This window comes from Panulirus ornatus, chromosome 17, assembly GCF_036320965.1.
Source record: "Panulirus ornatus isolate Po-2019 chromosome 17, ASM3632096v1, whole genome shotgun sequence".
Classification (NCBI taxonomy): Eukaryota; Metazoa; Arthropoda; class Malacostraca; order Decapoda; family Palinuridae; genus Panulirus; species Panulirus ornatus.
The window spans coordinates 917,412-933,015 of NC_092240.1; the positions used below are offsets into that span (position 1 = coordinate 917,412).

The following is a 15,604-nucleotide window of genomic DNA, read 5'->3' on the forward strand; positions in this document are numbered from 1 at the left end:
TTTCAATCTCAAAAGTAATTTGCGTATAGAAGGAGACTTGTGAGCCGGATTGAGTGGGTCATTACAATCAATAGTGTAGACAGGTGAGGGTGGGAGTCTCCCTGAGAGGGATAGAGGCCAGACACTGGTTGGCTGCAGGCTGCATCCTTCACCGAAACTGGTGACTTCAGAAACAAGTCCATTAATTTGACTCTTACGCAGGAATTCTTCTCCAAGGCCATTTTACTCTGGAACTGCACTTCTATTCCACTCCAGTCTAGAATATGTCACCAAGAAGCATAACACTGGCCTTACACGATACTTAACTGCTGGATCTACATGAATACGCCGTGAACAAAACTCAGCACGACTACACATCAGCGAAACGCTAATCATTTAGGAACAACAACCTAAAACCAATAACGAAAACCCCGGCCAAGACAGGATACTACTACTACTACATACCCCAGCACCACGCAACAACCAAGGTGCACGGTGCGCTACATGAACGTCCGCCTGTGGGTACTTCCTAACCTCACCCAGCAGTCATTCCTGGTGGCTCCAGCAACCTCTCCACACACGCTTCTGTAGATGATTTGATGAATGCAGAGCGAAACACTGAGGAAACTCTTAGAGGTATGTTATCACACTTCTCAGCCATATTCAAGAGGATATTAGACGAGGTGAATGATTCAGAAAAAAAATCTGATAACAAAAGGTTATCTAGTAATCTTATCAGAGAGAGAGAGAGAGAGAGAGAGAGAGAGAGAGAGAGAGAGAGAGAGAGAGAGAGAGAGAGAGAGAGAGAGAGAGAGAGAGAGAGAGAGAGAGAGAGAGAGAGAGAGAGGACTCCTCCCTCGTAAACCCTCGCAAACTTTATTGTGTGTGATAACATTATATTGCTGATGATTAGCTCTCACGAGGCTCGTGGGTTATGGTGGGTGAGGGGACTAGAGGCAGGATGAGGGATGGGGGGGAAGAGTAGGAGGGAGGGAGTGCTGGTGATGGTGGGTGATTGGGAGGGAGGAATTGTGGGCTATGGTGGGTGAAAGGGCGGGAGGGAGTGTGTTGGGAATGGGGAAAGAACTGAAGGTGAAGAAACACAGAATGAAGGGATGGAGCGTAATATTAGAAGGATTAGAGAAGACTGGAAACAGCGAGTGATGCAGGAGGAAGTTAGGGGATTTAGACAAAAGATGGACGTTTGTCTCGTGCTTGAAACACAGGGAAAATCGTAGGACGGGTGTGGCGATGTCTGGGAAAGTAAGGTTGCGGGAAGACTACCGGAAGAGTAGCAAGTCAGTACTTGTCAAGTATCTATGCCAGGCCCAGTTTCTCTCTCTCTCTCTCTCTCTCTCTCTCTCTCTCTCTCTCTATATATATATATATATATATATATATATATATATATATATATATATATATATATATATATATATATATATATATATATATATATATATATATATATATATATATATATATATATTTTTTTTTTATTTATTATTTATTTTGCTTTGTCGCTGTCTCCCGCGTTAGCGAGGTAGCGCAAGGAAACAGACGAAAGAATGGCCCAACCCACCCACATACACATGTAATTACATACACGTCCACACACGCAAATATACATACCTATACATCTCAGTGTACACATATATATACACACACAGACATATACATATATACACATGTACATAATTCATACTGTCTGCCTTTATTTGTTCCCATCGCCACCCCGCCACACATGGAATAACAACCCCCTTCCCCTCATGTGTGCCAGGCAGCGGTAGGAAATGACACCAAAGGCCCCATTCGTTCACACTCAGTCTCTAGCTGTCATGTAATAATGCACCGAAACCACAGCTCCCTTTCCACATCCAGGCCCCACACAACTTTCCAAGGCTTACCCCAGACTCTTCACATGCCCTGGTTCAATCCATTGACAGCACGTCGACCCCGGTATACCACATCGTTCCAATTCACTCTATTCCTTGCCCTCCTTTCACCCTCCTGCATGTTCAGGCCCCGATCACTCAAAATCTTTTTCACTCAATCTTTCCACCTCCAATTTGGTCTCCCACTTCTCCTCGTTCCCTCCACCTCCGACACATATATCCTCTTGGTCAATCTTTCCTCACTTATTCTCTCCATGTGACCAAACCATTTCAAAGCACCCTCTTCTGTTCTCTCAACCACACTCTTTTTATTTCCACACATCTCTCTTAACCTTACATTACTTACTCGATCAAACCACCTCACACCGCATATTGTCCTCAAACATCTCATTTCCAGCACATCCACCCTCCTGCGCACAACTCTATCCATAGCCCACGCCTCGCAACCATACAACATTGTTGGAACCACTATTCCTTCAAACATACCCATTTTTGCTTTTCGAGATAATGTTCTCGATTTCCACACATTCTTCAAGGCTCCCAGAATTTTCGCCCCCTCCCCCACCCTATGATTCACTTCCGCTTCCATGGTTCCATCCGCTGCCAGATCCACTCCCAGATATCTAAAACACTTTACTTCCTTCAGTTTTTCTCCATTCAAACTTACCTCGCAATTGACTTGACCCTCAACCCTACTGTACCTAATAACCTTGCTCTTATTCACATTTACTCTTAACTTTCTTCTTTCACACACTTTACCAAACTCAGTCACCAGCTTCTGCAGTTTCTTACATGAATCAGACACCAGCGCTGTATCATCAGCGAACAACAACTAACTCACTTCCCAAGCTCTCTCATCCCCAACAGACTTCACACTTGCCCCTCTTTCCAAAACTCTTACATTCACCTCCCTAACAACCCAATCCATAAACAAATCAAACAACTATGGAGACATCACACACCCCTGCCGGAAACCTACATTCACCGAGAACCAATCACTTTCCTCTCTTCCTACACGTACACATGCCTTACATCCTCGATAAAAACTTTTTACTGCTTCTAACAACTTGCCTCCCACACCATATATTCTTAAAACCTTCCACAGAGCATCTCTATCAACTCTATCATATGCCTTCTCCAGATCCATAAATGCTACATACAAATCCATTTGTTTTTCTAAGTATTTCTCACATACATTCTTCAAAGCAAACACCTGATCCACACATCCTCTACCACTTCTGAAACCACACTGCTCTTCCCCAATCTGATGCTCTATGCATGCCTTCACCCTCTCAATCAATACCCTCCCATATAATTTACCAGGAATACTCAACAAACTTATACCTCTGTAATTTGAGCACTCACTCTTATCCCCTTTGCCTTTGTACAATGGCACTATGCAAGCATTCCGCCAATCCTCAGGCACCTCACCATGAATAATACATACATTGAATAACCTTACCAACCAGTCAACAATACAGTCACCCCCTTTTTTGATAAATTCCTCTGCAATACCATCCAAACCTGCTGCCTTACCGGCTTTCATCTTCCGTAAAGCTTTTACTACCTCTTCTCTATTTACCAAATCATTTTCCCTAACCCTCTCACTTTGCTCACCACCTCGACCAAAACACCGTATATCTGCCACTCTATCATCAAACACATTCAACAAATCTTCAAAATGCTCACTCCATCTCCTTCTCACATCACCACTACTTGTTATCACCTCCCCATTAGCCCCCTTTCACTGAAGTTCCCATTTGCTCCCTTGTGTGTGTACGTGTGTGTATGTGTGTGTGTGTGTGTGTGTGTGTATGTGTGTCTGTGTGTGTGTGTGCGTGTGTGTGTGTGTGTGTGTGTGTGTGTGTGTGTGAGGAAGTGTTTGTCAGCTAATGAGTCACGTCAGGACTTCGCTGTTAACCAAGTTAAACCTTTCCCGTATCATTACCAACTAACTTTCCACCTTCAGAGCCCAGTACAAGGAAGGAAAACGATGTATGTAACAAACGTAATAAAACTAAAGGGAAGAAAGGTTTTAGAACGTCGTATTTAGAAAAAAAAATAATTGTTCTAGTAAAGACAGAAGGTAAGATTATAACAAGAAAACATGATCAATGTGGAGATTTAAAATGATAACGTACAGATGTGGGACTTGTTAATCAAGACTGATACTTAACATACCCAACACAGTATTTCAATTTTTAGGAATGCGATGCTGTCTGGGAGTCACTTAAGTAAACAAACCTCACAAGAGAGGTCTGGAACAATAGTCACTTCCTGCAAGCTGAAGGGTCGTGATGATTCCGTCTGCTGCTGGTGTGCGGTTTTCTTCTTACCTTCTAGGAGACAGGAAGTTATCAGATGAGTGTGTTGGAGAATGGTGATCACCAGGTGTATGTGCTGGAGGATGATGATCAGGTGTATGTGTTGGAGAATGGTGATCACCAGGTGTAGTGCTGGAGAATGATGATCACCAGGTGTAGTGCTGGAGAATGATGATCACCAGGTGTATGTGCTGAAGAATGATGATCACCAGGTGTATGTGCTGGAGAATGATGATCACCAGGTGTATCATATGCATCACACTGTCTTTTTTTGTTTGTTTTTGATGATGTAGATTGCCTCCAGGAACAAGAGACGGCGAGGGTCTTGTTCTGTGTTGATGATCTTGGTGTTCTCGTCCAGGTCTTGTGTCAGGCGGGAGTTATGTAGAGTGGCGTAATGGTTCTTGATGCCTCCGTTCTGTAGGAGAGAGGTGAGGCGCCTCGATAGTCTGGTCCGTGTCATTCCAATGTATGAGTGAGGTCCACTCTCCTCACTGTTGCAGTTGTGCTGGTAAATGACACGGTCCTCCTGAAGGGGCGTCTTGGTCACGGCGGATCTCTTAGGAAGCAGATGTTGGGCTGTTTTCACAGCCTTGTAGTAGATGACTATACACATTACCACATTACCTCTATCAAAACTAACATCCATGGTCACTTGACTACAGACTGACGTGCTTAGGTAATTTTGCCATGGGTCAGGTCAAGGCAGAGGTGAGTCAGGCTGCCGGCCAGCAGTCCCCTGGGAAATCCATATTATATTACTCTCTGGCCTTTGTAGCCAACCCGGCCACTCTACATTTCTCGTTTTCTTCTTTTCTTTATTGATCCTCTCTGTAGTGTCTAGCCAACGTGTCAACACATCCTAGATAACATTTATATGTTATATTTGCTTCTAATATCATAATGTTATCAAAGAGTTAGATGATTTCCTTTAAGATTACATAAGACGTGTATGTTCAGATCTGCAATTCCCTGGAAGCCACACATGTGCAACAACTTTGGCAATGTGCGAGTGTTCCTTTAGTAGACATATACTGAAATGCTGCGTTGCAAGCCTGCAATAAGCATAAACTGGAAGGTTGTTCCATGAAATGCTTGTGTCGCCTACACAGCAGCATAGATACATGGAGTGGAATATAAATAGGTTGAAATCTTATTATAAAAATTTCAAAAGCATTTGTATTACGTTCCATTGCCAAACGTGAATTTTTCTCCAAGTTATGACCCAGGTTAGATTCCAAGTTTAACCTATCCATATTTGACATAAGTTTCTAACCAGAGTTATGGGTTTTGTGTTTCAATTCTTTCGTTTTTTTGGCAACATTTGTGTAAAGTTTTTAACCAAAAGTTAATTGTTCTTAAAGTTAAGAGGTAGGCTGAAATATGAGTTAGATCTTTATAAAGGGCTCTAACTCATTCAAAATCCAAACTAGAGTTATGGGTCGTATTCCATTCAGTTCCTGCTGAGAAACTATCATATTAAGCTTCCTGAGTATCAGATCACAGGTCTTGAGTATCAGATCACAGGTCTTGAGTATCAGATCACAAGCCTTGAGTATCAGATCACAGGTCTTGAGTATCACACAGGTCTTGAGTATCAGATCACTGGTCTTGAGTATCAGATCACAGGTCTTGAGTATCAGATCACTGGTCTTGAGTATCACACAGGTCTTGAGTATCAGATCACAGGTCTTGAGTATCACACAGGTCTTGAGTATCAGATCACAGGTCTTGAGTATCACACAGGTCTTGAGTATCAGATCACAGGTCTTGAGTATCACACAGGTCTTGAGTATCACACAGGTCTTGAGTAGTGTTGAAAGTTATGTTGACGGCTGAAGTGTGCCTCCAGAGAATGACTGTGGCTACGGACAAAATGATCCCCATGTGTCCGCCACGCTCGGCAGGCGACACAATAAGCAGTTCTCACAACTTCGTGGTTTTATCCGAGGGCAATAGTCTTCTGGCAGTTCGATGGAAGTTTAGGAAAGCATGGGAATAAAAGGCTTGTCCGGTGTTTGTGTAGCAGAAGAAAGGAGCCGCACGTGATTATTGCAGGCTAAGCGGCCAGCCACACCAGGAAGATAAGAATAATGACGTGATAATCTGATTTTGTTTTCTGTTCAAAACTAATACAGAAGTTATTATTCAGAGTTTTGTAGCAGTATTTATACTTTATACTAATCTGGATTCGCATTTTATACTAGTCAGTATCTATAGTTATACTAGGCAGTCTTTCAATGTCATTTATATTTACAAATCTCTTTTTTTAAGCATTATTTTCAGTACTAACTCAGAGTTCATCATCATCAGTGATAACCCAAAACCAGTACTCTTTACTATCATCTGAGGTACATTGTAGACCTCTTACAGTTCTTTGTATTTTCAGGTAAACATCTGACAAATATTTCAGTGGTGAGATTTACGTTAACCTGTCACCAGCTGTTCCCACAACACTGACTTTTACGGTGACATTTATTTTATCATGACATATGAGAACCGTTCTTATGTGTAATACATCCATCGAAACACTCGTGTTGGTGGTATTTTGTGCATAACGCGATAAAGACACACGGACGAACACACGTGTAGCTGGGAAGCGTTCCCCTTGCCCCAGGTCTTAGTGTGCAAGGGAAGCAGAAAAACGTAACGTGAGACAACGGAGAGATTTACTCACACACCAGCAGAATGTTCAGCACAAATGATATTTTTAAACTTAGTAACTCATGAGACGACACACAGACACCTTGGTGAGGACTTTGTTGTCGTTACGTGAAGATAAACGAACACAGACACGCGAGGATTAGCAGTTCGTGAATAAAACACTGGCCCACTGAGTGATGATGAGTGGTGCATTATACTGAGGCAAAAGAGGCTGTAATGGAGAAAGCATTTTAATTGCGATTAGGAAAACTAGGATGGTATGAAAATTGCCCGACATACAATGAACGAATTTACATGCTGATCTGCATGTCGTACCACCGAACATAAGAGGAAAAATATCAAGAGCAGTGTCAGCCATGGAAGTATGGGTTATCATGCACTCAGACGTGATGTGATACGTTGGTCCCCGGCAGTCATGCGTATAGATATAGTATGACATGTTCAACTGTCAGTCACAGTAGCATGAGATGTTACATGTTATCATTACAAATCACCCGGCAAATGAGCTCACATAAAGAATATATTGTCATAGACCTCAGTCATGTGCCCGTAAAGAACATGAGAAAAGAATCGCAAGATTAAGGTATAAAACTGACACTATATCCCTTGTGCACGTGGATACTATCCTTAAGCACAAAGGTACGACCCTTGGGTATGATAGCGTGGCTTTTTACGTAACCCTTAAGGATCAGATCGAAGAACTGGGGTTAAGAAAGTATTATGCAGCACCAACTTAAAATGTCGTCTAGTTCCTAATTTCTGAGTTTGATTTCACCATGAGAGGAGACGCATAACCCAGTCACCTCACAAACTTGTCCATGGACTGTGCTTACGAGGAGCCACCCTTGGTCAACATCTTCAATGTTTAGATAATCCAATCAGCCGTCTGTCATTTGCGACTGAGAAAAAGGGATGAAAGTACAGAATAACTTTTATAAAATGTACGTTCAACACTGTCTCCTGTTCGACGAGTCAGCTGCCCATCCTTCGCCCTCCTAAGGCAGCAAGTTCACATAGTGATGTCATGGTCAGCAACGTGGCTGGAATCGCTTACATCAAGTTAAGGCATCACTTCTGCCATTGCTCTGTATGCTTTCAAGTTTTGCTACAAATCTTAAGCTCACAAACTGTCTTGAAAGACCTAATGGTCGAACATTATACCTTTTTATTTGTTTGCATCATCTGCTCTTTAGATTTCAAAACTTTACTTGCTTCTTAGTGTGCTTGGTTCATGCAAGCGCCAACAGACGTACTGATGTTGGCGATTTACTCAACTCTCGTAAAAGCATTTAAGAGTGCATGATGATGGTGTTCCATTGGTGCACAAAGAATCTCACCTAAAAATAAACCAACGTATCATACGACATGAAGGAAGAAGTTTAGGTTTGGTGAAAACTGGTCGAATGGTTAGAGTGACACTCAGACTCCCGCTCCACCTGGGTTCACTCACATGAAGCTAAACAAATATAACTCAACCCCAAACAAGGTTAGTTTAGCTTAAGTTTGTAAAGACTGTGTTTAAATGACCGTGAAGCCACATGTGACTGCGTTCGTAATATGACGAGAGATGAAAGTGCACAAACGCTAGTGCCCGCATCAGCTGAAGGCTCCTGAGCCATGTGTTTCCCCACCACTCAACCCTCTCCTGCCGCAGCTGTGTTAGAGTTGCTGTTGTTGCTCTGTTGGTCTTCATAACAAAGTTAGCCAGGATGGTGGTAGTCGTGGTGATGGAGTTACCCCGCCAGACTCTCTGGCCGTAGCAGAGGTCTAGGGACGTCACAGGGACTGTGAGATAGGTGAACCTGCGTCCTGACGCAACACCTAATCCATTCGCCCCAACACCTGGTGCGTCCCTCGTTTCAGTGGACGACGCGATTACCACCTGGATCGTCCGCAGGGGCCATCGCTGGTGACCCTGGCTAGTGCCCAGCACTTTGCATGCAGAGCAGCTCAGACGACTCAGACACAGGATGGGATCATCTGAGACCGACCAGCCTTCATGGCAGCAGACGCACCCGTGCCTTCCCTGAATTACGAAGCCGTCGTCACAACTGGACTTATAACTGTAGTGATCTTTATCTTGCAATTCTTTTTGTATCCTAACTGATTCTTTAGATTTGCACAATATTTCAGAATGGAATTATTTTCCAAAAGAAGGAACAGACAAGGGAGCCAAGTGAGGAGTTTTCCCTCTAAAGATCAGTCATCTGTTCTTGAACCCCACTTCGCTAACGCGGGAAATAGCGAATATGTACAAATATATGGAGAGAATAGTTTGATTAAGAGAAGAGTTAGTGAAAGCCTTTCGGAAGATAGAATCCAGCAAGGCAATGAGTTTGGATGGTATTGCAGTAGAATCAATTAAGAAATGGGGTGACTGTTTTTTGATTGGTTAGTAAGGATATTCAGTGTATGTATGGATCATGTTGAAGTGTTTGAGGATTGCCGGAATGCATGCATAGTACTATTGTACTAAGACAAAGGGGATAAAGGTGAGTATTCAAACTACAGGGGCAAAATTTTGTTGAGTATACCTGGGAAATTATATGTGAGGGTATTGATTGAGAAGGTAAAACCATGTACAGAGCATTAGATTGGGGAAGAGCAGTGTGGTTTTAGAAGTGATAGAGTATCTGCGTATCAGGTGTTTTCTTTGAAGAATGTGTGTGAGAAATACTCAGAAAAACAGATGGATTTGTATGTAGCATTTATGGATCTGGAGGAGGCTTAAGATAGAGTTGATATAGATGCCTTGTGGAAGGTTTAAGTGTATATGGTGTGGGAGGCAAGTTTATCTGAGATAAAAACTTTTCCCTGCTTCTGGCAACTTGCCTCCCACACCATATATTCTTAATATATATATATATATATATATATATATATATATATATATATATATATATATATATATATATATATATATATTTTTTTTTATTTACTTTGTCGCTGTCTCCCGCGTTTGCGAGGTAGCGCAAGGAAACAGACGATAGAAATGGCCCAACCCATCCCCATACACAATGTATACACACACACGTCCACACACGCAAATATACATACCTATACATCTCAATGTACACATATATATATACATACACAGACACATAAATATATGCCCATGCACACAATTCACACTGTCTGCCCCCATTCACTCCCATCGCCACCTCGCCACACATGGAATACCTTATCCCTCCCCCCTCATGTGTGCGAGGTAGCACTAGGAAAAGACAACAAAGGCCCCATTCGTTCACACTCATTCTCCAACTGCCACGCAATAATGCCCGAAACCACAGCTACCTTTCCACATCCAGGCCCCACACAACTTTCCATGGTTTACCCTAGACGCTTCACATGCCCTGATTCAATCCACTGACAACACGTCAACACCGGTATAACACATCGATCCATTTCACTCTATTCCTTGCCCTCCTTTCACCCTCCTGCATGTTCAGGCCCCGATCACTCAAAATCTTTTTCACTCCATCTTTCCACCTCCAATTTGGTCTCCCACTTCTCGTTCCCTCCACCTCCGACACATATATCCTCTTGGTCAATCTTTCCTCACTCATTCTCTCCATGTGCCCAAACCATTTCAAAACACCCTCTTCTGCTCTCTCAACCACGCTCTTTTTATTTCCACACATCTCTCTTACCCTTACATTACTTACTCGATCAAACCACCTCACACCACACATTGTCCTCAAACATCTCATTTCCAGCACATCCACCCTCCTGCGTACAACTCTATCCATAGCCCACGCTTCGCAACCATACAACATTGTTGGAACCACTATTCCTTCAAACATACCCATTTTTGCTTTCCGAGATAATGTTCTCGACTTCCACACATTCTTCAAGGCTCCTAGGATTTTCACTCCCTTCCACACCCTATGATTCACTTCCGCTTCCATGGTTCCATCCGCTGCCAGATCCACTCCCAGATATCTAAAACACTTTACTTCCTCCAGTTTTTCTCCATTCAAACTAACCTCCCAACTGACTTGACCCTGAACCCTACTGTACCTAATAACCTTGCTCTTATTCACATTTACTCTTAACTTTCTTCTTTCACACACTTTACCAAACTCAGTCACCAGCTTCTGCAATTTCTCACATGAATCAGCCACCAGCGCTGTATCATCAGCGAACAACAACTGACTCACTTCCCAAGCTCTCTCATCCACAACAGACTTCATACTTGCCCCTCTTTCCAAAACTCTTGCATTCACCTCCATAACAACCCTATCCATAAACAAATTAAACAACCATGGAGACATCACACACCCCTGCCGCAAACCTACATTCACTGAGAACCAATCACTTTCCTCTCTTCCTACACGTACACATGCCTTACATCCTCGATAAAACTTTTCACTGCTTCTAACAACTTGCCTCCCACACCATATATTCTTAATACCTTCCACAGAGCATCTCTATCAACTCTATCATATGCCTTCTCCAGATCCATAAATGCTACATACAAATCCATTTGCTTTTCTAAGTATTTCTCACATACATTCTTCAAAGCAAACACCTGATCCACACATCCTCTACCACTTCTGAAACCACACTGCTCTTCCCCAATCTGATGCCTTCACCCACTCAATCAATACCCTCCCATATAATTTACCAGAAATACTCAACAAACTTATACCTCTGTAATTTGAGCACTCACTCTTATCCCCTTTGCCTTTGTACAATGGCACTATGCACGCATTCCGCCAATCCTCAGGCACCTCACCATGAGTCATACATACATTAAATAACCTTACCAACCAGTCAACAATACAGTCACCCCCTTTTTTAATAGATTCCACTGCAATACCATCCAAACCTGCTGCCTTGCCGGCTTCCATCTTCCGCAAAGCTTTTACTACCTCTTCTCTGTTTACCAAATCATTTTCCCTAACCCTCTCACTTTGCACACCACCTCGACCAAAACACCCTATATCTGCCACTCTATCATCAAACACATTCAACAAACCTTCAAAATACTCACTCCATCTCCTTCTCACATCACCACTACTTGTTATCACCTCCCTATTAGCCCCCTTCAATGAAGTTCCCATTTGCTCCCTTGTCTTACGCACTTTATTTACCTCCTTCCAGAACATCTTTTTATTCTCCTAAAATTTAATGATACTCTCTCACCCCAACTCTCATTTGCCCTCTTTTTCACCTCTTGCACCTTTCTCTTGACCTCCTGTCTCTTTCTTTTATACATCTCCCACTCATTTGCATTTTTTCCCTGCAAAAATCGTCCAAATTCCTCTCTCTTCTCTTTCACTAATAATCTTACTTCTTCATCCCACCACTCACTACCCTTTCTAATCAACCCACTTCCCACTCTTCTCATGCCACAAGCATCTTTTGCGCAATCCATCACTGCTTCCCTTAATACATCCCATTCCTCCAACACTCCCCTTACCTCCTTTGTTCTCACCTTTTTCCATTCTGTACTCAGTCTCTCCTGGTACTTCCTCACATAGGTCTCCTTCCTAAGCTCACTTACTCTCACCACCCTCCTCACCCCAACATTCCCTCTTCTTTTCTGAAAACTCATACAAATCTTCACCTTCGCCTCCACAAGATAATGATCAGACATCCCTCCAGTTGCACCTCTCAGCACATTAACATCCAAAAGTCTCTCTTTCGCGCGCCTGTCAATTAACACGTAATCCAATAACGCTCTCTGGCCATCTCTTTTACTTACATATGTGTACGCATGTATATCTCTCTTTTTGAACCAGGTATTCCCAATCACCAGTCCTTTTTCGGCACATAAATGTACAAGCTCTTCACCATTACCATTTACAACACTGAACACCCCATGTATAACAATTATTCCCTCAACTGCCACATTACTCACCTTTGCATTCAAATCACCCATTACTATAACCCGGTCTTGTGCATCAAGACCACTAACACACTCATTCAGCTGCTCCCAAAACACTTGCCTTTCATGATCTTTCTTCTCATGCCCAGGTGCATATGCGCCAATAATCACCCATCTCTCTCCATCAACTTTCAGTTTTACCCATATCAATCTAGAGTATACTTTCTTACATTCTATCACATACTCCCACAACTCCTGTTTCAGGAGTAGTGCTACTCCTTCCCTTGCTCTTGTCCTCTCACTAACCCCTGACTTTACTCCCAAAACATTCCCAAACCACTCTTCCCCTTTACCCTTAGGTTTCGTGTCACTCAGAGCCAGAACATCCAGGTTCCTTTCCTCAAACATACAACCTATCTCTCCTTTTTTGGTCGAGGTGGTGTGCAAAGTGAGAGGGTTAGGGAAAATGATTTGGTAAACAGAGAAGAGGTAGTAAAAGCTTTGCGGAAGATGAAAGCCGGCAAGGCAGCAGGTTTTGATGGTATTGCAGTGGAATTTATTAAAAAAAAGGAGGTAACTGTATTGTTGACTGGTTGGTAAGGTTATTTAATGTATGTATGATTCATGGTGAGGTGCCTGAGGATTGGCGGAATGCGTGCATAGTGCCATTGTACAAAGGCAAAGGGGATAAGAGTGAGTGTTCAAATTACAGAGGTATAAGTTTGTTGAGTATTCCTGGTAAATCATATGGGAGGGTATTGATTGGGAAGGTGAAGGCATGTACAGAGCATCAGATTGAGGAAGAGCAGTGTGGTTTCAGAAGTGGTAGAGGATGTGTGAATCAGGTGTTTGCTTTGAAGAATGTATGTGAGAAATACTTAGAAAAGCAAATGGATTTGTATGTAGCATTTATGGATCTGGAGAAGGCATATGATTGAGTTGAAAGAGATGCTCTGTGGAAGGTACTTAGAATATATGGTGTGGGAGGCAAGTTGTTAGAAGCAGTGAAAAGTTTTCATCGAGGATGTAAGGCATGCGTACGTGTAGGAAGAGAGGAAAGTGATTGGTTCTCAGTGAATGTAGGTTTGCGGCAGGGGTGTGTGATGTCTCCATGGTTGTTTAATTTGTTTATGGATGGGGTTTTTAGGGAGGTGAATGCAAGAGTTTTGGAAAGAGGGGCAAGTATGAAGTCTGTTGGGGATGAGAGAGCTTGGGAAGTGAGTCAGTTGTTGTTCTCTGATGATACAGCGCTGGTGGCTGATTCATATGAGTAACTGCAGAAGCTGGTGACTGAGTTCGGTAAAATATGTGAAAGAAGAAAGTTAAGAGTAATTGTGAAAAAGAGCAAGGTTATTAGGCACAGTAGGGTTGAGGGTCAAGTCAATTGGGAGGTAAGTTTGAATGGAGGAAAACTGGAGGAAGTAGAGTGTTTTAGATATCTGGGAGTGGATCTGGCAGCGGATGTAACCATGGAAACAGAAGTGAATCATAGGGTGGGGGAGGGGGCGAAAATTCTGGGAGCCTTGAAGAATGTGTAGAAGTCGAGAACATTATCTCGGAAAGCAAAAATGGCTATGTTTGAAGGAATAGTGGTTCCAACAATGTTGTATTGTTGCGATGCGTGGGCTATGGATAGAGTTGTGCGCAGGAGGGTGGATGTGCTGGAAATGAGATGTTTGAGGACAATATTTGGTGTGAGGTGGTTTGATCGAGTAAGTAATGTAAGGGTAAGAGAGATGTGTGGAAATAAAAAGAGCGTGGTTGAGAGAGCAGAAGAGGGTGTTTTGAAATGGTTTGGGCACATGGAGAGAATGAGTGAGGATAGATTGACCAAGAGGATATGTGTCGGAGGTGGAGGGAACGAGGAGAAGTGGGAGAACAAATTTTAGGTGGAAAGATGGAGTGAAAAAGATTTTGAGTGATCGGGGCCTGAACATGCAGGAGGGTGAAAGGCGGGCAAGGAATAGAGTGATTTGGATCGATGTGGTATACCGGGGTCGACGTGCTGTCAATGGATTAAATCAGGGCATGTGAAGCGTCTGGGGTAAACCATGGAAAGTTGTGTGGGGCCTGGATGTGGAAAGGGAGCTGTGGTTGCGGGCATTATTGCACGACAGCTAGAGACTGAGTGTGAACGAATGGGGCCTTTGTTGTCTTTTCCTAGCGCTACCTCACACACATGAGGGGGGAGGGGGATGTTATTCCATGTGTGGCGAGGTGGCGATGGGAATGAATAAAGGCAGACAGTGTGCATTGTGTGCATGTGTATATATGTATGTGTCTGTGTGTGTATATATATGTGTACATTGAGATGTATGGGTATGTATATTTGCGTGTGTGGACGTGTTTGTATATACATGTGTATGGGGGTGGGTTGGGCCATTTCTTTCGTCTGTTTCCTTGCGCTACCTCGCAAACGCGGGAGACAGCGACAAAGCCAAAAAAAAGTGTATATATATATATATATATATATATATATATATATATATATATATATATATATATATATATATATATATATATTCGAGTAAGTAACGTAAGGGTAAGAGAGATGTGTGGAAATAAAAAGAGCGTGGTTGAGAGAGCAGAAGAGGGTGTTTTGAAATGGTTCGGGCACATGGAGAGAATGAGTGAGGAAAGATTGACCAAGAGGATATATGTGTCGGAGGTGGAGGGAACGAGGAGAAGAGGGAGACCAAATTGGAGGTGGAAAGATGGAGTGAAAAAGATTTTTTGTGATCGGGGCCTGAACATGCAGGAGGGTGAAAGGAGGGCAAGGAATAGAGTGAATTGGAGCGATGTGCTCTACCGGGGTTGACGTGTTGTCAGTGGATTGAATCAAGGCATGTGAAGCGTCTGGGGTAAACCATGGAAAGCTGTGTAGGTATGTATATTTGCGTGTGTGGACG

At 42.9% G+C, this 15,604-nt stretch overlaps 1 protein-coding gene across 2 annotated transcripts in view; it reads right to left on the reverse strand.

The window, feature by feature from the left end:
• Positions 1 to 15,604, reverse strand: part of LOC139754494 (major facilitator superfamily domain-containing protein 4A-like) — a 156,673-nt gene that overhangs the window by 13,985 nt on the left and 127,084 nt on the right. The window lies entirely within an intron of this gene.